Raw genomic sequence first — 20,398 nt, 5'->3', positions numbered from 1 at the left:
TTCAGGGAGAAGCGCTCATACTTGGACCTGACCGATCGACAGTGCGTTCGAAGGCTGTGTTTCCGAAAAGAGGTGATCAATGAGATTTGCCAGCTCATTAATGTCATGTATCTCACACTACTGTATATAACTGTATCTTACCATGCTATACATGACTGTAACTAGATATGACCTGTAACCACAAGTATACTTTACCACTGGGGGTGCACTTGCAGGAGACACTGCATACCTGTTCCACACAGGTATATAAAGGCAGGTCTCAGGCAAGTGAGGCACTCAAGAGCTGTGAAATAAAGGTGCAGGTCCAGAGTGACCTTGACTTCAGCATGTGCGTCGTGTCAGTCTGTACTGCAGGGTCAGGAGTTTACAGTGGCGACGAGTTACGGGATCACAGAATCCACAGAATGGCTACCAACGGCTCAGATGAGAAATACAATGCTGGAGACAATTGGGAGGACTTTAAAGAAAGGCTCCAGCAAAGTTTTGTAACCAAAGACTGGTTGGGCAATGATAAGAGAAGAGCCCATCTCTTGACCAGCTGTGGCTCAAAAATATACGCCTGAAAGAAGGACCTGCTAGCACCCAAGAAACCAGCAAGCAAGTCGTTTGAGGAGTTGAACACACTAGTGAGAGACCACCTGAAGCCAGCGAGCAGCCTACACATGGCCAGACACAGGTCCTACAATGACAGCCGCTGTGTGGGCCAGAGCATACCCGACTTTGTGGCGGAACTTCGATGGCTGGCTAGTTTATGTGAGTTCTCCGATGAACTAAGGAGAGAAGTACTGAGAGACTTTTTTATTGAAGTAATAAGCCACGCAGGCATATTGCGAAAGCTTATAGAGACCAAGAACTTGACCCTAGAGGCAGCAGCACTGGCCGCACAAAAGCAACAGACCAAAACTTACAAGGATCGACACCAAACTAAGGACCTATACCAAAGAAATCGTCTCAGTCCTTGGCAGCGCCATGCTCTCAGTCACAAACAAAGGGACGGTGAACCGACTTCCCCTGTGGATTGTCCCCGGAGATCTCCCAGCACTGTTGGGGAGAAGCTGGCTGGCAAAACTAAATTGGAAATGGGATGATGTTCACGCCATGGCATCAGAGGAACGGACCTCCTGCTCAACAGTTCTAAGTCGTTTTGAACATCTCTTTCAGCCAGCTGTGGGCACCTACAAAGGGGCTAAAGTTAAAATCTACATCACATAGGATGCCAGACCGGTCCATCACAAAGCTAAAGCTGTGCCTTATGTGATGAGGGAAAAGATTGAACACGAACTGGACTGGCTTCTGCGGGAAGGCATTATCTCACCCGTATAATTTAGCAACTGGCAAGTCCCATCGTCTCCGTCATGAAGCCTGATGGATCCGTATGAATCTGTGAGGATTACAAGTCTACCATAAACAGAGTCTCCCTACAGGACCAATACCCGCTGCCCAGAGCGGAGGACCTATTTGCCACATTGGCTGGAGGAAAACTTTTCTTGAAACTGGATCTCACATCTGCGTATATGACGCAAGAACTGACCGAAGAGTCGAAGCTGTTCAACACCATCAACACACAACGAGGCCTTTTTATGTACAATCGATGCCCATTCGGCATCAGGTCGGCAGCTGCTATAGTCCAGCGCAACATGGAGAGTTTGCTCAAGTCCATCTCGGAGACGGTTGTGTTTCAAGATGACATACTCATCACGGGCAGGGACACTGACTCCCATCTTCGCAACTTGGAAGAAGTACTAAGTCGATTGGATCGGGTAGGCCTAAGAGTTAAGAAATCCAAGTATCTGTTTCTCGCGCCCGAGATTGAATTTTTGGGCAGAAGGATTGCCGCTGATGGAATCCGCCCAACAGAATCCAAAACCGAAGCAATTCGTTTGGCACCCAGGCCCCGGAATGTCTCGGAACTGCGTGCCTTTCTCGGGCTACTCAATTACTTTGGGAACTTTATGCAGAACTTGAGCACGCTGCTGGAGCCTCTCCACGTGCTACTCAGAAAGGGATGCGACTGGTTTTGGGGGGGACGCCCAAGAACGCGCCTTCAATAAGACATGCAACTTTCTATGTTCCATTAGTGTTTTAGCCTTTTTTGACCCAGGTAAAAAGCTAGTTCTTACATGTGATGCGTCAGCGTACAGGGTCGGGTGCGTTTTACAGTATGTCAATGATGCGGGTAAATTACAACCCATTGCTTATGCCTCCAGGTCACTTTCGCGGGCGAAACGCTGGTACGGTATGGTTGAGAAGGAGGCGCTCGCGTGCGTGTACGGTGTCAAAAAGATGCACCAATACCTTTTCGGGGCCAAGTTCGCGTCGGAAACCGACCACAAACCTCTCACGTCCCTGCTATCCGAGTGCAAGACAATAAACGTCAACGCCTCGGCGCGCATTCAGCGGTGGGCACTCATGCTGGTGTCTTACGACTACACAATAAGGCACAGACCAGGCACAGACAACTGTGCCGACGCGCTTAGCAGGCTACCCCTGGCGACCACGGAAGGGTTCGACGAACAGGACTGTGAGATGGTCATGGCAATCAATGCCTTTGAATCCACAGGTTCGTCCATGGCAGCTCGCCAAATCAGAGTCTGGACGACCAGTGACCCCACGTTATCCTTAGTCAAAAGATGTGTTTTAACTGGTGACTGGGCAGAGCTTGCGATGCCTGCCCCGAGGAGATCAAACCTTTCCATAGGCGCATGCATGAACTATCACTACAGACAGACTGCCTGATGTGGGGCAGCCAAGTAGTTATGCCCTTGCGAGGCAGAGAGGCGTTTGTCCGGGAGCTCCACCATGAGCACCCGGGGATCATCCTTATGAAGGCCATAGCCAGATCCCACGTCTGGTGGCCTGGCATTGACGCGGACTTGGATCTCTGCGTGTGGCGGTGCACCATTTGTGCACAACTCCGTAATGCCCCCAGGGAGCCCCCCTAAGCCCCTGGCCCACCAAACCATGGTCGCGGGTGCATGTAGACTATGCGGGCCCATTCATGGGCAAAATATTCCTCGTAGTCGTTGATGCATTTTCAAAGTGGATCGAGTGCACCATTTCAAACTCGAGCACCACCTCCACCACTGTGGAGAGTCTTAGAACCATGATTGCAACGCACGGAATTCCTGACATATTGGTTAGTGATAACGGTCCGTGCTTCACCAGCGCAGAATTTCAAGATTTTATAGTTGACCACGGCATAAATCACGTTAAGACGGCACCATTCAAGCCGGCCTCCAATGGCCAGGCGGAGCGAGCAGTGCAAATCGTTAAACAAGGTATGCTAAAAATCCAAGGTCCCACGCTGCAGAGCCGCCTGTCGCAACTGCTGCTGGCATACAGATCTCGTCCGCATTCGTTGACTGGGGTTCCCCCCCGCACAACTGTTGATGAAACGGACCTTAAAGACTAGGCTCTCGTTAATCCTCCCAGACATGCATGAAATTGTTGAGGCAAAGCGCCGGAAGCTAACTGAGTACCATGACCGAAATTCGAGGGGGAGGTGGAATGAGATAGGGGACAAAGTGTTTGTGCTAAACTATGGCAGGGGTCCCAAACGGCTTGCAGGGACAGTAACAGACAAGGAAGGAAATAGGCTACTGGTTGTACAAATGGACAATGGCCAAACCTGCCGGAGGCATGTAGACCAAGTAAAAAGTAGATTCACCAACAACACTGCAGAACCAGAGGCAGACTACAATGTGGAACTTACACCACACCTGGTGGACAGACAGAGGGAACAATCTGAGGAAAGGGCAGTCTCAACAGACAGCCCAGGCGAGATACCAGCAATCATACTGAACGAAACAGACAGCCCAGGCGAGATGCCAGCAATCACACCGAAAGAAAAATAGGCACCAAGGCAAACAACTGAACCACAACTAAAACGCTCCACGCGAGAGCGTAGACCACCTGAGAGACTGAATCTATAAAAGGCAATAAGACCTTGGGGGGAGGGTGATGTCATATATCTCACACGACTGTATATAACTATCTTACCATGCCATACATGACTGTAACTAGATATGACCTGTAACCACAAGCATACTTTACCACCAGGGGTGCACTTGCAGGAGACACTGCATACCTGTTCCACACAGGTATATAAAGGCAGGTCTCAGGCAAGTGAGGCACTCAAGAGCTGTGAAATAAAGGTGCAGGTCCAGAGTGACCTTGACTTCAGCATGTGCCTCGTGTAAGTCTGTACTGCAGAGTCAGGACTTTACAATTAAGGCAGACCTGCAGCCCAGTACCACCAACATTACTGCACTCTCTGTCGAGATGAAGGTGACTGCGGCACTTTCCTTTTATGCATGCGGCTCTTTTCAGGCATCAGTTGGGGACATATGTTGTATTTCTCAGCACGCTACTCATCGCTGCATTCAAGAGGTAACATGTATGTCGGATGGAATTTATAAACTTCCCAATGACCAGGGAGGCACAAAGGGAGAGGGTTTTGGGATTTGCACGCATTGCCAGCTTCCCCAAGGTGCAGGGTGCTGTTGACTGTACCCATATTGCCATGCGAGCGCCACTAGAGAAGGCGGGGGTGTACCGAAACTGTAAGGGATTCCACTCCCTCAAAGTGCAGCTCGTCTGTGACTATACGCAGCGTATAATGGCAGTGAATACCTACTTTCCAGGGAGCATCCAGGATGCACACATGTGCACTGTGTCTGACACGTTGAAGTCTGAGCCACAAGGTAAATGCTGGATGCTGGGGGACAAAGGGTATGGCCTCGCCACCTGACTCTTGACACCCCTGTGGAACCCTCAGACAGAAGCCGAGCAAAGATCAGAACCATATAGCCACACATAATATTATCGAAAAGACAATTGGAGTGCTGAAGCAGTGCTTTCGATGCTTGGACCACTCAGGAGGCAGGCTGCAATACCAACCTGAGCAGGTTGTTCAGTTCATAGTGATGTGCTGCATGTTGCATAATTTAGCAATCATGCGGGGACAGGAATGGCCACAGAGGACTGGGGACTACCTGAGGAGAGAGTGCAGGAGACGGAGGAGGAAGAGGAGGAAAATGAGGGGGAGGAGAATGAGGAGGAGCTTCCAGATGAACCCAAGGCACCACCCCTCCAACACCACAGCCGAGGGCACGTATGCCACTACAAAATTGTTACGTCAGCTCATCAATGAACGCTTTGCTTGAATGTGGAGAGCTGCAATTTGGGACCCTGATGACTGTTACCCCAAAAGTTTGACACTGTACAAGAGTGCTTAAATTCAATTGAAACATTTATGTAAAAATGTTAAAAATATACAACAATTGTAAAACTTTGTAAAACGTATAACTATAACTTTGAACAACTTGAAATAAACTTTTAAAAATCAAACTTCAACTATTTTAAATGAACAATGAACACTTTATTACAACAAAGCTATTGTGTTCTTAACACAGATGAGTCTGCACACAGGGAGGTTAAAGTAACAGTGACCTCAGTCTTTAATAAGACACTCCAGAGTGACGAACAGGCCTTAGCGGCCAGCTTATATACAGTGCTCCCAAGGGATGCTGGGATCCCTTGGGACTTCAGGGGATAAACTCCCTGGTGGCGGAACATGGGAGTGCATGCTTTACAGATACACAACACTACTTCCCTCTTCCCCCCCCCCCCCCCAAAGCCAAAGTAAAAACTATTTACAAGGTGAGGCGGTCGGGAGCCTTTCTTTCCCTGGTGGACCGCTTCGGTACAAATGTCTGTTCTGGTGTGTTGGTTGTGCCCTCACTGGGCTGGCGTGTTGTTGGCCCTGCAGGGCTGCTGGGTGAGCCTGGCCTTGCTGGGCTGTTGGGCGTGATGGCTTCGGTTTCCTGGTCCGGGGTGGTGTCGTTGATCCTTTGGGTGTGTGTTGTGGGCTTGAAAAAGGTGGTGTCTGCTGTGGGTTGTTCAGGGCAGTCTGTGAACTGCAGCCTCGTTTGGTCCAGGTACTTTCTGCAAATTTGTCCACTGACTAGTTTGACCACAAACACCCTGTTCCCGTCTTTAGCTATCACCGTGCCTGCGATCCACTTGGGACCATGTCCATAGTTTAGCACATACACAGGGTCATTCAGATCAATTTCCCGTGACACAGTGGCTCGACCATCGTTTACATTTTGTTGCTGCTGCCTGCTCTCTACCTGATCATGCAGGTTGGGGTGAACCAGCGAGAGTCTGGTTTTAAGTGAACTTTTCATGAGTAGCTCAGCCGGGAGCACCCCTGTGAGCGAGTGGGGTCTCGTGCGGTAGCTCAGCAGTACTCGGGACAGGTGGGTTTGGAGTGAGCCTTCTGTGACACGTTTAAGGCTCTGATAGTTTGTGCTGCCCGCTCTGCCTGCCCATTGGAGGCTACTTTAAATGGGGCCGAGGTGACATGTTTGATCCCATTGCGGGTCATGAATTCTTTAAATTCGACACTGGTGAAACATGGCCCGTTGTCACTGACCAGTATGTCAGGTAGGCCATGGGTAGCAAACATGGCCCTCAGGCTTTCAATGGTGGCGGTGGTGGTGTTTCCCGACATTATTTCACGTTCAATCCATTTTGAAAAAGCATCCACCACCACCAGGAACATTTTACCGAGAAACGGGCCTGCATAGTCGACATGGATCCTCGACCGTGGTCTGGAGGGCCAGGACCACAAACTTTGTGGTGCCTCTCTGGGCACGTTGCTCAACTGAGCACATACACTGCATTGTCGATACCGGGCCACCACACGTGGGATCTGGTTATCGCTTTCATCATTACTATATCTGGGTATGTGCTGTAGAGATCCGAGATGAACATTCTCCCTGACCTTTTTTTAGTAGCACTACGCAGTTACCCCACAACAGGCAGTCTGCCTGAATGGACAGCTGGTCCTTTCGCCGCTGGAACGGCTTGATTTAAATGCAAGAGCCAACCGGGATGCTGGCCCAGTTCCCATGCAGTACACAGTTTTTTTACTAGGGACAGCAGAGGATCTTGGCTGGTCCAAGTCCTAATCTGGTGGGCCGTGACAGGTGATTTATCATTTTTTCAAACGTTTCCATGACCATCAACAAGTCTGTGGGCTGCGCCACCATCAACAAGTTTGCAGGCTGCGCCATTTCCGCCCCCGTGGTGGGCAATGGTAGCCAACAGAGCATCCGCACAGTTCTCGGTGCCTGGCCTGTGGCGGATGGTATAGTTGTACGCTGATAGCGCGAATGCCCATCTTTGTATGCAGGCTGAGGCATTAGTATTTATCCCTTTGTTTTTAGCGAACAGGGATGCGAGGGGCTTGTGATCGGTTTCCAGCTCAAATTTGAGGCCAAACAGGTACTAATGCATTTTCTTTACCCCGAACACACACGCTAATGCCTCTTTCTCAATCATGCTGTAGGCCCTGTCGGCCTTTGAGAAGCTCCTGGAAGCATTGGCGACAAGTTGCAACTTCCCCGCAATGTTAGCTTGTTGTAATACACACCCGACTCCGTACGACGATGCATCACATGCTAGCACAAGTCTTTTACACGGGTTATGCAATACAAGCAGCTTGTTGGAGCATAAAATGTTTCTGGCTTTCTCAAAAGCAATTACTTGTTTTTTTCCCCATACCCAGTTCTCACCTTTGCGCAAGAACACATGTAGGGGCTCTAAAAGGGTGCTTAACCCCAGTGGGAAGTTACCAAAATAGTTGAGTCGTCCCAGGAACGACCGCAGCTCCGTGACGTTCTGTGGCCTGGGCGCGTTCCTGATAGCCTCTCTCTTGGTGTCTGTAGGCCGAATGCCGTCTGCCGCGATCTTTCTACCCAAAAACTCCACTTCTGTTGCCATGAAGATGCATTTCGACCTCTTCAGCTGCAGCCCTACGTGATCCAGTCGCTGGAGGACCTCCTCCAGGTTTTGTAGGTGCTCGGCGGTGTCCCGACCCGTGACCAATATGTCGTCCTGAAAGACCACCGTGTGTGGTACCGACTTGAGTAGGCTCTCCATGTTTCTCTGGAAGATCGCTGCAGACGACCGAATTCCAAACGTGCATCTGTTGTAGATGAACAGTCCCTTGTGCGTGTTGATGCAGGTGAGGCCCTTCTAACACTCCTCCAGCTCCTGCATCATGTCGGCCGAAGTCAGGTCGAGCTTGGTGAATGTCTTGCCTCCTGCCAGCGTCGCAAATAGGTCGTCTGCCTTAGGTAGCGGGTATTGGTCCTGTAGTGAGAAACGATTAATAGTTACTTAATAATCGCCGCAAATCCTGACCGTGCCATCACTTTTGAGTACTGGAACAATCAGGCTGGCCCACTCGCAGAATTCCACTGGGGAGATAATGCCCTCGCATTCCAGCCTGTCCAGCTCGATTTCCACTCTCTCCCTCATCATGTGAGGTACCGCTCATGCCTTGTGCTGAATGGGTCGTGCCTCTGGGATCAAGTGGATCCGCACCTTCGCCCCGGAAAAGTTTTCAATGCTTGGCTCAAAAAGGGAAGGAAATTTGTTGAGAACCTGGGTACATGAGGCCTCATCGACATGTGATCGTGCTCAGATGTCATCCCAGTTCCAGCGGATTTTGCCCAGCCAGCTCCTTCCAAGCAGTGTGGGGCCAATCGCCCGGGACAATCCAGAGTGGCAGTTCATGCACCGTGCCCTCGTAGGTGACCGTGTCCATGGCGCTGCCCAGGACAGTGATAAGCTCTTTGGTGTACGTTCTCAGTTTCGTGTGGATGGGGCTCAGGGCTGGTCTGAATGCATTCTTGCACCACAGTCTCTCAAACATCTTTTTACTCATGATGGATTGGCTAACGCCAGTTTCCAGTTCCATAGCTACCGGTAAGCCATTCAATTTTATGTTTAGCATTATAGGTGGACATTTTGTCGAAAATGTGTGCACCCCGTGTACTTCAGCATCTGCCTCCTCCCTCTCAGGCTCGAAATTGCTTTGATCCACCATGGACCGATCTTCCTCTGCCACGTGGTGGTTAGCAGGTTTTGCAGAGCTTGCAGCTCGTTTGCAAGCTCGTTGGAGGTGCCCCAGGGTTCCACAGCTCTTGCAAACATACCTTTTGAAGCGGCATGAATAGGCTGAATGGAAGCCTCCACAACGCAACAAGTTGTGAATTGCCTTGCATTCATCCTTTGTTGGGGACTCTGAGTCATCTGGGTCACCTGAGGCCTGCTGGCTGTTGCAGACTCGTGGGTTCTGCCCTGTACATTTCTGCTCGCAAACACAGTTCCAGTTAATTTATGAACATTGCTAGCACTTGTGTGCTGAGAGATTTTTTTGGTGTTATTACTGGTGGACATAAATGCCTATGCTATCGCAATGGCCTTACTGAGGGTCGGTGTCTCTACAATCAAATGTTTTCGTAGGATGGTCTCGTGGCCAATGCCCTGTACAAAAAAGTCTCTGAGCATTTGCTCCAGGTAGCCATCAAACTCACATTGTCCTGCAAGTCGCCTTAGCTCGGCGACGTAACTCGCCACTTCCTGACCTTCAGATCGCTGGCACATGTAGAACCGATACCTCGCCATCAGCACGCTCTCCCTTGGGTTAAGATGCTCCCGAACCAGTGTACACAGCTCCTCATACAACTTATCTGTGGGTTTCACCGGAGCCAGAAGATTCTTCATGAGGGTGTAGGTCGATGCCCCGCAGACTGTGAGGAGGACCGCTCTCCTTTTTGCAGCCCTTCCTTCTCCGTCCAGCTCGTTGGCTACAAAGTACTGGACTAGCCGTTCAACATAGGCTTCCCAGTCCTCACCCTCCGAGAACTTCTCCAGGATGCCCACAGTTTGCTGCATCTTTACGTTGGATTCGTATTGTCGTCGCCAGTTATTGTGTTCCTAACACAGATGAGACTGCACACAGGGAGGTTAATGTAACAGTAACCTCAGTCTTTAATAAGACACTCCAGAATGAGGAACAGGCCTTCGGGGCCGGCTTATAAACAGTGCTCCCAAGGGATGCTGGGATCCCTTGGGACTTCAGGGGATGAGCTCCCTGCTGGCGGAATATGGGAGTGCATGCTTTACAGATACACAACAAAAGCAACCTTTACTGTCCTCCACCACGTCCTCCACCACCCTTCGGACTCACTCCCCCCTTTCTTACTCCCGACCTTCCCTTTCCCACTGCTCTTGGGCCCGACCTCCCCGTGGTAGTACCAAGCTGGCTGGAAGAAGTGCACCCCGCGTGCTGTAGCTGTCATTGGGGGTCAGACATTGCAGACACAATGAATGGGACCTCAGGAGAAGCTCGTGATCTGGAAGGCACGGCTTCAGGGCTGGAATCTGCTGGCAGCTCCCCATCCTCGGGTGCTGTCAACCTGACTACTATGGCACTGGGGCAGTCCACACCATGTCCCGATCTTGTCGATTGCTGCATGGCATCGACGGAGTCGGCAGTATGCTGCATTGCGGTGATCAGTCGCAACATATCCCCTGTCTGTCGTTCTGATAGCGCCGCGATGTTTCCAGCTATCATAGCCATGGCCTTGATCAGCTCTCGACCTCTAGAGACGCTGGCCTGTGACAGACGCACCATGTCCTGGTATGCGCTTATCTGTCGTGCACCAACCTCTGCGGCAAAGGCGCTGAAACACTGGGGGTGCGCTGCTGCGCACTGCTTGGTCCCGCAGAATCAGAGAAGGCATGGGGTAATCCTCTGAATAGAGAGTCGGTGGTGGAGGATGTTTCAGCTGGCCCACATGGAACTGCTGTATCCTCCTCCGTCTCCACCCCTATCTCCACCAGCTCAAGGATCTGCTGCTCTTCCTCTTCTTCATCTCTGGCAGAGGTGAAGTCAGGAGAGGGCTGCGTGATGCCAGAGATAGAGGCAGTGGGTCTGTTGTCTGGTCTCTCTGCGGTGGTCTGGTCTGCATCCTCCGAGTCTGGAAGTACAAAACAACATTTAAAAATGCTTGGCAGCAGGGAAGGGTCAGGGTACAGTGACGTAGCGCAATCTTACTTAAATGTCCACCACTGCTGCATTACTGCATTACATATCACAGACAGACAATACATTCATGCATATGCATTCTGTGACATGCCCCCAACATTGCAGAACATAGAAAATAGGTGTAGGAGTAGGCCATTCGAGCCTGCACCACCATTCAATATGATCATGGCTGATCATCCCATTCCTGCTTTCCCTCCATATCCCTTGATCCCTTTAGCCATAAGGGCCACATCTAACTCCCTTTTGAATATATTTAACAAACTGGCCTCAACAATTTTCTGTGGTAGAGAATTCCACATGCTCATAACTCTCTGAATGAAGAAGTTTCTCCTCATCTTGGTCCTAAATGGCTTACACCTTATCCTTAGACTGTGGCCCCTGGTTCTGGACTTCCCCAACATCGAGAACATTCTTCCTGCATCTAACCTGTCCAATCCCGTCAGAATTTTATATGTTTCTATGAGATCCCCTCTCATTCTAGTAAATTCCAGTGAATATAAGCTTAGTCGATCCAGTCTTTCTTCATGTCAGTCCTGCCATCCCGGGAATCAGTCTGGTGAACCTTCGCTGCACTCCCTCAATAGCAAGAATGTCCTTCCTCAGATTAGGAGACCAAAACTGTACACAATATTCAAGGTGTGGCCTCACCAAGGCCCTGTACAACTGTAGTAAGACCTCCCTGCTTCTATACTCAAATCCTCTCGCTATGAAGGCCAGCATGCCATTTACCTTCTTCACCGCCTGCTGTACCTGCATGCCACCCTTCAATGTCTAATGTACCATGACACCCAGGTCTCGTTGCACCTCCCCTTTTCCTAATCTGTCACCATTCAGATAATATTCTGCCTTCCTGTTTTTGCCACCAAAGTGGATAACTTCACATTTATCTGCATTATACTGTATCTGCCATGCATTTGCCCACTCACCTAACCTGTTCAAGTCACCCTGCAGCCTATTAGCATCCTCCTCACAGCTCACACCTAGTGTCATCTGCAAACTAGGAGATATTACATTCAATTCCTTCGTCTAAATCATTAATGTATATTGTAAATAGCTGTGGTTCCAGCACTGAACCTTGCGGTACCCCACTAGTCACTGCCTGCCATTCTGAAAAGGACCCGTTTATTCCTACTCTTTGCTTCCTGTCTGCCAAGCAGTTCTCTATCCACATCAACACATTACCCCCAATACCAAGAACATCACATGAACCCAAAATGACAGTGCAATAAACTTAGATTACATTACATGAGGCCAAGATTACAGTTACAATGCATGACATGACATTAACACAGACTGGGGTTTGCATTAAACTGACCAACCTGTGTGCGTGGGTCAGCTCCAATGCCGGTGGTGGCACGGTTGCTGTCCCCGACCAGCGACAGGGCACGGATTTCAATCTCTGTCAATGGTTCTTGCGTTGGAGGTCCTCTCCCGCTGATCCGCTATTGCAGATGTCTTCTGCAGAAAGTAAAATAAATGAAAGTAAAAATCTTCAACCCATTTAACATCGCAGACACACAGGTTTACACACACACACACACACACACACACACACATATATACAGCGTTGATCCTCGTCATTGCCTGAAAGCACAAATACATCGCCGTAATCTTGGGATAAATATCATCCATGTGACACTGAACCTACATTTACATGGCACATGGGGGTGCATAAATAAAATCATTACTTTTGCTACCCTCACCAGGTCGTTCCCCCTCTTACAACACCTTTCTCCTGTGTATACCATTGTACTTATGGGAGGACACAGCCTCCCCGATCTCGTTCCGTATTCTGTTGTACTCCTTTGGGGGGGGGCGGGGTGGGCTTTCCATGACCACCCTTCGTTAAATCAGACTATCTCTCTGTAATATTCTCCAGCAGGGCCGGTAGCTCTGTCTCGTCGAAGGCGGGTGCCCTCAACCTCCCATCCTTCTTGATGTTCCTGCATTTCGAGTTCTTTTTCAGCATTTCCATTATATATATATATTTATTAGGATTTTTGATTTATAAAATATGTATTATTGTTGTTGATATTGTATAATTCTTATTTGATAATTTTTTTGACTCTGGAATCTCTGATTAAACCAACTGACCCTCGAATACCTTGCTGCTCCTTCTCTCACTCTCCCTCGAATTCAACTCTCTGCGCATGCGTAGGTGACCCCTGACCACCAAAATCGTGGGGCAAAAGCATTGTGAAATAAAAGCAAAAAAAAAATTTGCACAGTGCAGTGCCGCACCGTCCATCGACAAGAAAGTCGATCTTGATTGACTATAATATTGCATACCACCCGCTGCACACCACTCTCATACCACCGAAAAGAATTCCACCAAACTAGCGCTCTTCGGTCTCGGCGATATTCTGGCAGTTTTAAACAACATACCGCCAGAATACTGCCGAGAAATGGGCGGACCTTATGTCCTGATGAATTTCGGGCCCCTTGTGTTCTCTGCCTATGTGTGCTACAGGCCAAGCTCTCTGGGAATGCTTTGTTTATGTCTGTCTCGTAGCCAAATTAAGGTGTGAACTTTGATTTAAAATTTGAGAGCACCAGTCCCCTGGTGCAGTATTGCCTAACTCTCATAATTGGGGCTTAAGTCTTGGGGGGAGAAATTCGGCTGCTTAGTGCCTCCTGTTCGCGCTTGAGGTGGGGGTGGGGGGACGGGGGCGACTAAGGAGTTAGCGACCGAGGCGGTGAATTTAGCAACACCTGCGAACTTCAGTGCCGTTTAGCAATGCACTTCACATTGTTTAGCACTCTGCCAATACCGCCCCGCTCCCGCACTTTAGTGCCCTAAGAGAAGTGGTTAGTGCTGAATTTCATGGGAGAAGAAAATCATTAGCGCCTGGCACTACTTTTTCTAGATTTCAAAAGTTAGCACCCCAAGCTTTTTACCTACCAATCCACAATTGGTGACTATGTTTTTCTCTGGCTAAATGTAAACACTTATGAGGAATGTCTGGTAAAATGAATTGATGTATTTACACCAGACTGTTATCTGTAGAACTGAGAATCAGAGAGCTGAAAGTAAGGCTATTTTTATATTTGTTTTCACACTTTCTCCCCTCTTTAGGTCCCCACTTATGCCCTCCCCCCCCCCCCCCCCCACCACCTCCCCACCTGCTGCACACATTTCTCTGGCCAGCAAAAGATCTGCTGATGCCATTCTTTTGTGGCTCCTTAGAAACATGCAGGCGTTACCTGGTGTCTTTCCTGTCAAAGTCTGACTAAGATACCATGGCCGACGCTGTTCCCCGGCAGCTCAGTAGCTAAACGCACCATGTGGTGTGGTACTGACTACTGAGCTATATATAGATGGTGCTAGGTTTGTTCATTCGTCTGTGAGGAATCAGCTGGTCTGTCAGATAGCAGTAGCGCACTACACTTGGCTTCAATAACCTTAGTTATTTTGCAAGTTCAATATTCTTGATACTTTTTAATTTAATTTAGTGAAAATAATTACATTTTAATTTAACCTATAATTTGATTTTTTTCCCCATGTGTAAATGGAATGAATATGCTAATGATCATATCTTTTTCTGTACTGCTCCTGCCAATTTCTCCATTGGAGAATGAGTGCTGTCAACATTGTTGAATGAGTTTACTGGTTTCTCTGGATAGAAAGATTTCTGGTTAGGAAGATTTCTAAAGTGCATTTGGTTGCAAATTGATTTGATCAGGGATGAGATTATTTTATTCCTTATTTTAAATCATTTTTAAAATCATAATATGTTGGCGTCATGCAGTGACAGTAGCACTGACAACATGATGCCTAATGTGGCATCTGGAAAAACTGCGGTGTGGGGGGGGTGGAAATTAAATCTGAAACACAAATGTAACTATAAAGAGAAATATTTTAGTTCAATATGGATATTTCTAATTACTGCAAAATCTAATCTTTACCTAATTGGTAGTTGCAGATATATCCACCGCATAGTCCTGTATAAGACTTCAGTTATACTGCATATACCAAACTGAGACTGCTTTGTGTTTGAGTGAATAGCTGTCAGATTAGAGTCAGGTTGCTTGGATTTTTCAGCAATTCTAAAACTCGTTGTAAGCCCAGGATATGGACACATGATAACCCACACATGTTCATGTACCCATCATGCCAAGTGGAAATATCAAAAGTGAACATTTAGGAAGAAATCTTTGCTGAACATATTGGGCTTTAGATACAAAATATAGCAATTTCAATATCCATTGTTGCTGAACTCCAATATTAGGTTCCCATGAATGTAGAAGGAAATAAAGATTGTATCTTTATCATCATCATATAGCACCTTTCACATCCTTGGGACATCCCAAAGCGCTTCATAGCCAATGAAGTACTCTTGAAGCGTATTCACTCTTGTAACGTGGGCAAGCAAAGCAGCTGGTATGTGCATAACAAAGTCTCCCAAACAGCAATGAGACAAATGACCAGGTAATCTGTTATAGTAGTGTTAAGTGAACATAAGAATTAGGAGCAGGTGTAGGCCATTCAGCCCCTTGAACCTGCTCCGTCATTCAGTAAGATCATGGCTGATCTTCTGCCTCAACTCAACTTTCCTGCACTGTGCTCATATCCCTTGATTCCCTTAATATTCAAAAATCTAGCAATCTCCATCTTGAATATATTCAAAGAGTAAGCCTCCACAGCCCTCTGGGGTAGAGAATTCCAAAGATTCACCACCCTCTGATTGAAGAAGTTTCTCCTCATCTCAGTACTAAATGGCCGACCCCTTATTCTGAGACTGTGACCCCTGGTTCTCGACTCTCCAGCCAGAGTAAACATCTGCATCTACCCTGTCAAGCCCTGTAAGAATTTTATATGTTTCAATGAGTGGGCAGATGGAGTATAATGTGGGGACATGTGAGGCTATTCACTTTTACAGGAAGAATAGAAAAACAATATTTTTAAAATGGTGAGGAACTATTAGATGTTGGTGTTCAGAGAGATTTAGGTGTGCTCGTATAGGAAACACAGAAAGTAGCATGCAGGTACAGCAAGCAATTAGGAAGGCAAATAGCTTGTTGACCTTCATTGCAAGAGGGTTAGAGTGCAAGAGAAAGGAAGTCTTACTACAATTGTACAGGGTTTTGGTGAGACCACACCTGGAGTACTGTGCAGTTTTGATCTCCTTATCTGAGGAAGAATATACATGTCTTGGAGGCAGTGCAACAAAGGTTCACTAGATTGATTCCTGGGATCAAAGGGTTGTCCTATGAGGAGACATTGAGTAGAATGGGCCTATACTCTCTGAAGTTTAGAAGAAAGAGAGGTGATCTCATTGAAACATATAGGGGTTGAAATTCGGTCTCGCTGTTTTTGAGGTGGTGTCACCGGCGATACCTACAGGCGGTAGGTGCCGTCTCAAACTGCAAAATTCAGATTTTCCACCCAAAGATGAGAGAGCAGCGCTAAAAGTGGCACTGCACGCTCATCCTTGGGTGCCAACAGAGCGGCAGCTCAGGAGGTCGACTGAATTTCGTGACCGTAGGCTACCGGCATGTGAGGTTTTAAAAAAAAAGTTTCCCATGCTTTCCTTTACCCACACTTCCTCACTGATCCCATTAATAGCTAAATGCTAAAAAAAATAAACACTTACCTTGATCCCTGGATGCTACCACCCCGGGATCCCCGTTGTCCAACCGCCTTTCTCAGGCTGCCGGTAAGGCCACCATACTCGCCAAATATCGCATTGGCGGCGGCAAGGGCATGTTGCATGCTTGATGACGTCACCATGTGGGTGGCGGTTGAGCGCACAGCAGTACGTCTTGCCACCGCTCCCACCCACCCAGCTAAATTTGACAACAGCCCTGGAACCTGGTCGCCAGCGACGGTAAGTACTTAGCTGCCCATTAGCCACCCCTTTCCAGCGGTAACGGGTGGCATAAGAAACTGAATTTTGACCCCATAATATTCTGAGGGGGAATGACGGTAGATGCTGAAAGGTTGATTCCCCTGGCTGGAGAGTCGAGAACTAGGGGACATAGTCTCAGGTTAAGGCGTCAGCCATTTAAGACTGAGATGAGGAGGAATTTCTTCACTCAGAGCACTGTGAATAATTTTGTCCTGTCGGTTAATTTTCTGCATGAAATTAATATAAACATGCATTGCCTGAGGAAACAAATTAAATAATTTTGTCCTGATGGTTAATTTTCTGCACGGAATTAATATAAACAGAAGTGAGTTAGTCCCCTATGGGGCTGGCACCTACGCTCCAGGCAGGGTTTGTGTATTCCTCACTTCCCTTACAGGCAAAGACAAAGGGCTCAATTTTCCTCAAAGCTGTTTTTTGGCGTACTTGAAGAGTTACGCCCGTTTTTTTGGGGCCCCAACTACGTCAAAAAACAATCATCCAAGTTTCCCCGTTTGAATTGTTGATTTTGGCACCACCTAGCCTATCCTTTAGCTTTAGGGGTGGAGCCTAAGATCACGCCAAAAAGATTGGGTTGCCACAGTAACCAGGGACGCACTGTGGGCTGAGGCTGGAAAGTGACACATACAACAGCCAGCTCACAGCAACCTACACAAGCACCTTACACATTGCAGCAACTTGCCACCATTAAATTATTAAAGTGTTTACAACAAAAGTCTATCTCCCCCTCCCCTATCCCTGGCTGAAGGGCCTCCCCCTCCCGGTAATCGCTACTATCCTAAGCCGATGGGCCTTCCCCTCCCGGTAACCGCTATTATGCCAGGCAGTAGGGCCTCCCGATACTGGTACCCGCTACTATCCCAGGCCAAACGGCCTCCCGGTACCCGCTCCTAACTCTGGCCGAAAGGCTTTCCTCTCCTGCCGGTGCCGGTATCTGCTCCTAACTCTGGACCAAAGGCTTCACCCTCTCTGCTGCTGCTGTCCGGGTCCTGGAAGTGCATCTGCTGCGCTGATTTCCGTACCTGCGCCGATTTTCTTAACTGCCTAGAAGGTTTTTCCACAGCGGTCACATACGCAGTCCTAAGGAAAATTGGAGTAAATCAGAGCTGGCCAAACTTGCTTAAATGGTCAGAATTGGCACGGGTGGCAGGTTACGCCCCCAATGAGGTATAAAAAAAAACAAACCTAAAAAAATCGTAACTAACTGAGTTACACTGACAATCTTTAGGGAAACTTGGATTTTTAAATAATAGCCAAAAAAAGCGGCACACGACAAAAAAATGGTGCAAATAACTGGGGAAAATTGAGTCTAAAGTGCTGTGGACGCGGAGTCGTTTAGATTATTCACGGCTGAGATAGATAGATTTTTGGACTCTAGGAGAATCAAGGGATGTGGAGTTGAGGTCGAAGATCAGCCTGATCTTATTGAATGGCGGAGCAGGCTCGAAGGGCCGTGTGGCCTCCTCCTGCTCCTAATTCTTATGTTCTTAGGTGTTTGGATGAGGGATAAATCTTAACCAGGACACAGGGAGAACGTCCTTGCTGTTCCTCAAATAGAGCCATTTGTTCGCAACTATCTTATTTAAGGCCCCTAGTTTTGGACACCCCCCACAAGTGGAAACATCATCTTTACATCTAAGTGGAAACTTCTCTCTGTAATTTATTGTAAGAATTAAGATTACATAGAAGCAAGAATAAGTCAACAGCAGACGAGACCATAATAAAACACTTAAATTTCATACTTACTATAATTTGCTTTTGGAATCTAACAATGAATTGTTTCCAGATTCTTGGAATCTTTTAATCAGAATTCTGTAACTGACATATGCCATATGTAAGGTCTAAGCATCCTGCTGTTAGTTCTTCAAAGTCTAGTAGAATCTTAACTGGCTAAAGGCTATGGTACATGTATGTCAGGAGATCTCGGAGTGTAGAACTGTCAATCAAGCTAGACTTTGAAGAGATAACAGCTGCCTTCTGTACCTGATTTCAAGCAGATCTTTAAACCTTCCAGACAGTGCAATCTTGTTAGACTCTTCTTTCCCCCTGCCAAATTGGGGCAGCTATTATAGACCTGACACTTACACTGCCAAGTTCCACGTACATTGCTTGAGGAAACGAATTAAATAATTTTGTCCTGACAGTTAATTTTCTGCACGGAATTAATATAAACAGAAGTGAGTCAGCCCCCTTTGGGGCTGACATTTACGCTTTAGGCAGGGTTTGTGTGTTCCTCACTTCCCTTGCAGGCAAAGACAAAAAATAATTTGCTTCAAAGTACTACTAACAGAAGCCCAGTGTAGAATTTACTACACTACTTAACCTAGGTACAAATTCATATTAAAAATAAAATGTAGAATTTCTTACAAATTGAAACAGGACTGATGCTAGATTGTCAGTGACTTTACAGTAATGGAAAGTTGGAAGTAAATCCTGTGTATATTCCTGAAAAAATAATTAACAGAATTGAAAGGCAACCATGCAGATGCATTTTTATTTGAAGATACTCTATGAATCAGATGAATTCCATTACTGTCAATGTGATATGATAGGATTTTTTTTTTTTTAAAGTGCATTAATTCAAAATTATCTTGGACATTCTGCATGTTTATTTGCTGAAAATGTCAGACATAATTTATATCAGAAATTGATTCATTTATTGAATGCTATACGTGTTAGAGTACTTAAAGTATATTTTTAACTAAATCTTCTGACATTGATCTTAAACAGACACCAATCTACCTAAAAGCTGTGATCATATCATTAAAATAACAATGTTAATAGGCCTTTTTTTAATAGTTTAAGCTGATCCTAATCCCATGTATTAAATGACTTCCACAAAGAACTTTATAAATTACACTGGCAAGCGAAAGGTGCCAACTGCTTTAATTTATTTTGTGTAATTAAACTGTCAGAAAAAGCGGAGCTTGACTTCTAATTAGTTTGTGGCCAGAGATGTCCCTTTGGCTCACATCTTTGTGACCATTGAGAGAGAATTTTTAATTTTCAACTTTAATAGTTCCTGCTTTAAACAAATATTTTGCCAAATTGTGTAGTGTTATAAATAATGCACTTATCAAGTTATCCTCTCACTGCACATCAACAGTAAAATATTCTAATGACATTAAAACATTGCTGATGAATATATTTACTGTCGACGTATTTACTGAGGCACACAAAAGCATGGGCCTTACGCTAAACATCCGTAAGACAAAGGTCCTCCACCAGCCTGTCCTCGCCGCACAGCACTGCCCCCAAGTCATCAAGATCCGCGGCGCTGCCCTGGATAATGTGGACCATTTCCCATACCTCGGGAGCCTCTTATCAACAAGAGCAGACATTGACGACTAGATTCAACACTGCCTCCAGTGCGCCAGTGCAGCCTTCGGCCGCCTGAGGAAAAGAGTGTTTGAAGATCAGGCCCTCAAAACTGCCACCAAGCTCATGGTCTACAGAGCTGTAGTAATACCCGCCCTCCTGTATGGCTCAGAGACATGGACCATGAACAGTAGACACCTCAAGAGGCGGTGTTTAATCTCTGACTGAATGAATATATATTTAGTGTCAACCATGGCTGGATGTATTTGGAGTGGTGTGGTAATCTAATGCAATATTTAGCATA

The 20,398-nt window shown here is 47.1% G+C and overlaps 1 protein-coding gene across 4 annotated transcripts in view; it reads left to right on the top strand.

Moving 5' to 3' along the window:
* The window catches only part of hecw2a (HECT, C2 and WW domain containing E3 ubiquitin protein ligase 2a), a 599,390-nt gene that overhangs the window by 575,324 nt on the left and 3,668 nt on the right, over positions 1-20,398 (top strand). The window lies entirely within an intron of this gene.

Source organism: Pristiophorus japonicus, chromosome 3 (assembly GCF_044704955.1).
Source record: "Pristiophorus japonicus isolate sPriJap1 chromosome 3, sPriJap1.hap1, whole genome shotgun sequence".
In the NCBI taxonomy this organism is placed as follows: Eukaryota; Metazoa; Chordata; class Chondrichthyes; family Pristiophoridae; genus Pristiophorus; species Pristiophorus japonicus.
Note: the sequence above shows the minus strand (reverse complement) of the source record. Positions and strands in the feature narration are given on the sequence as shown.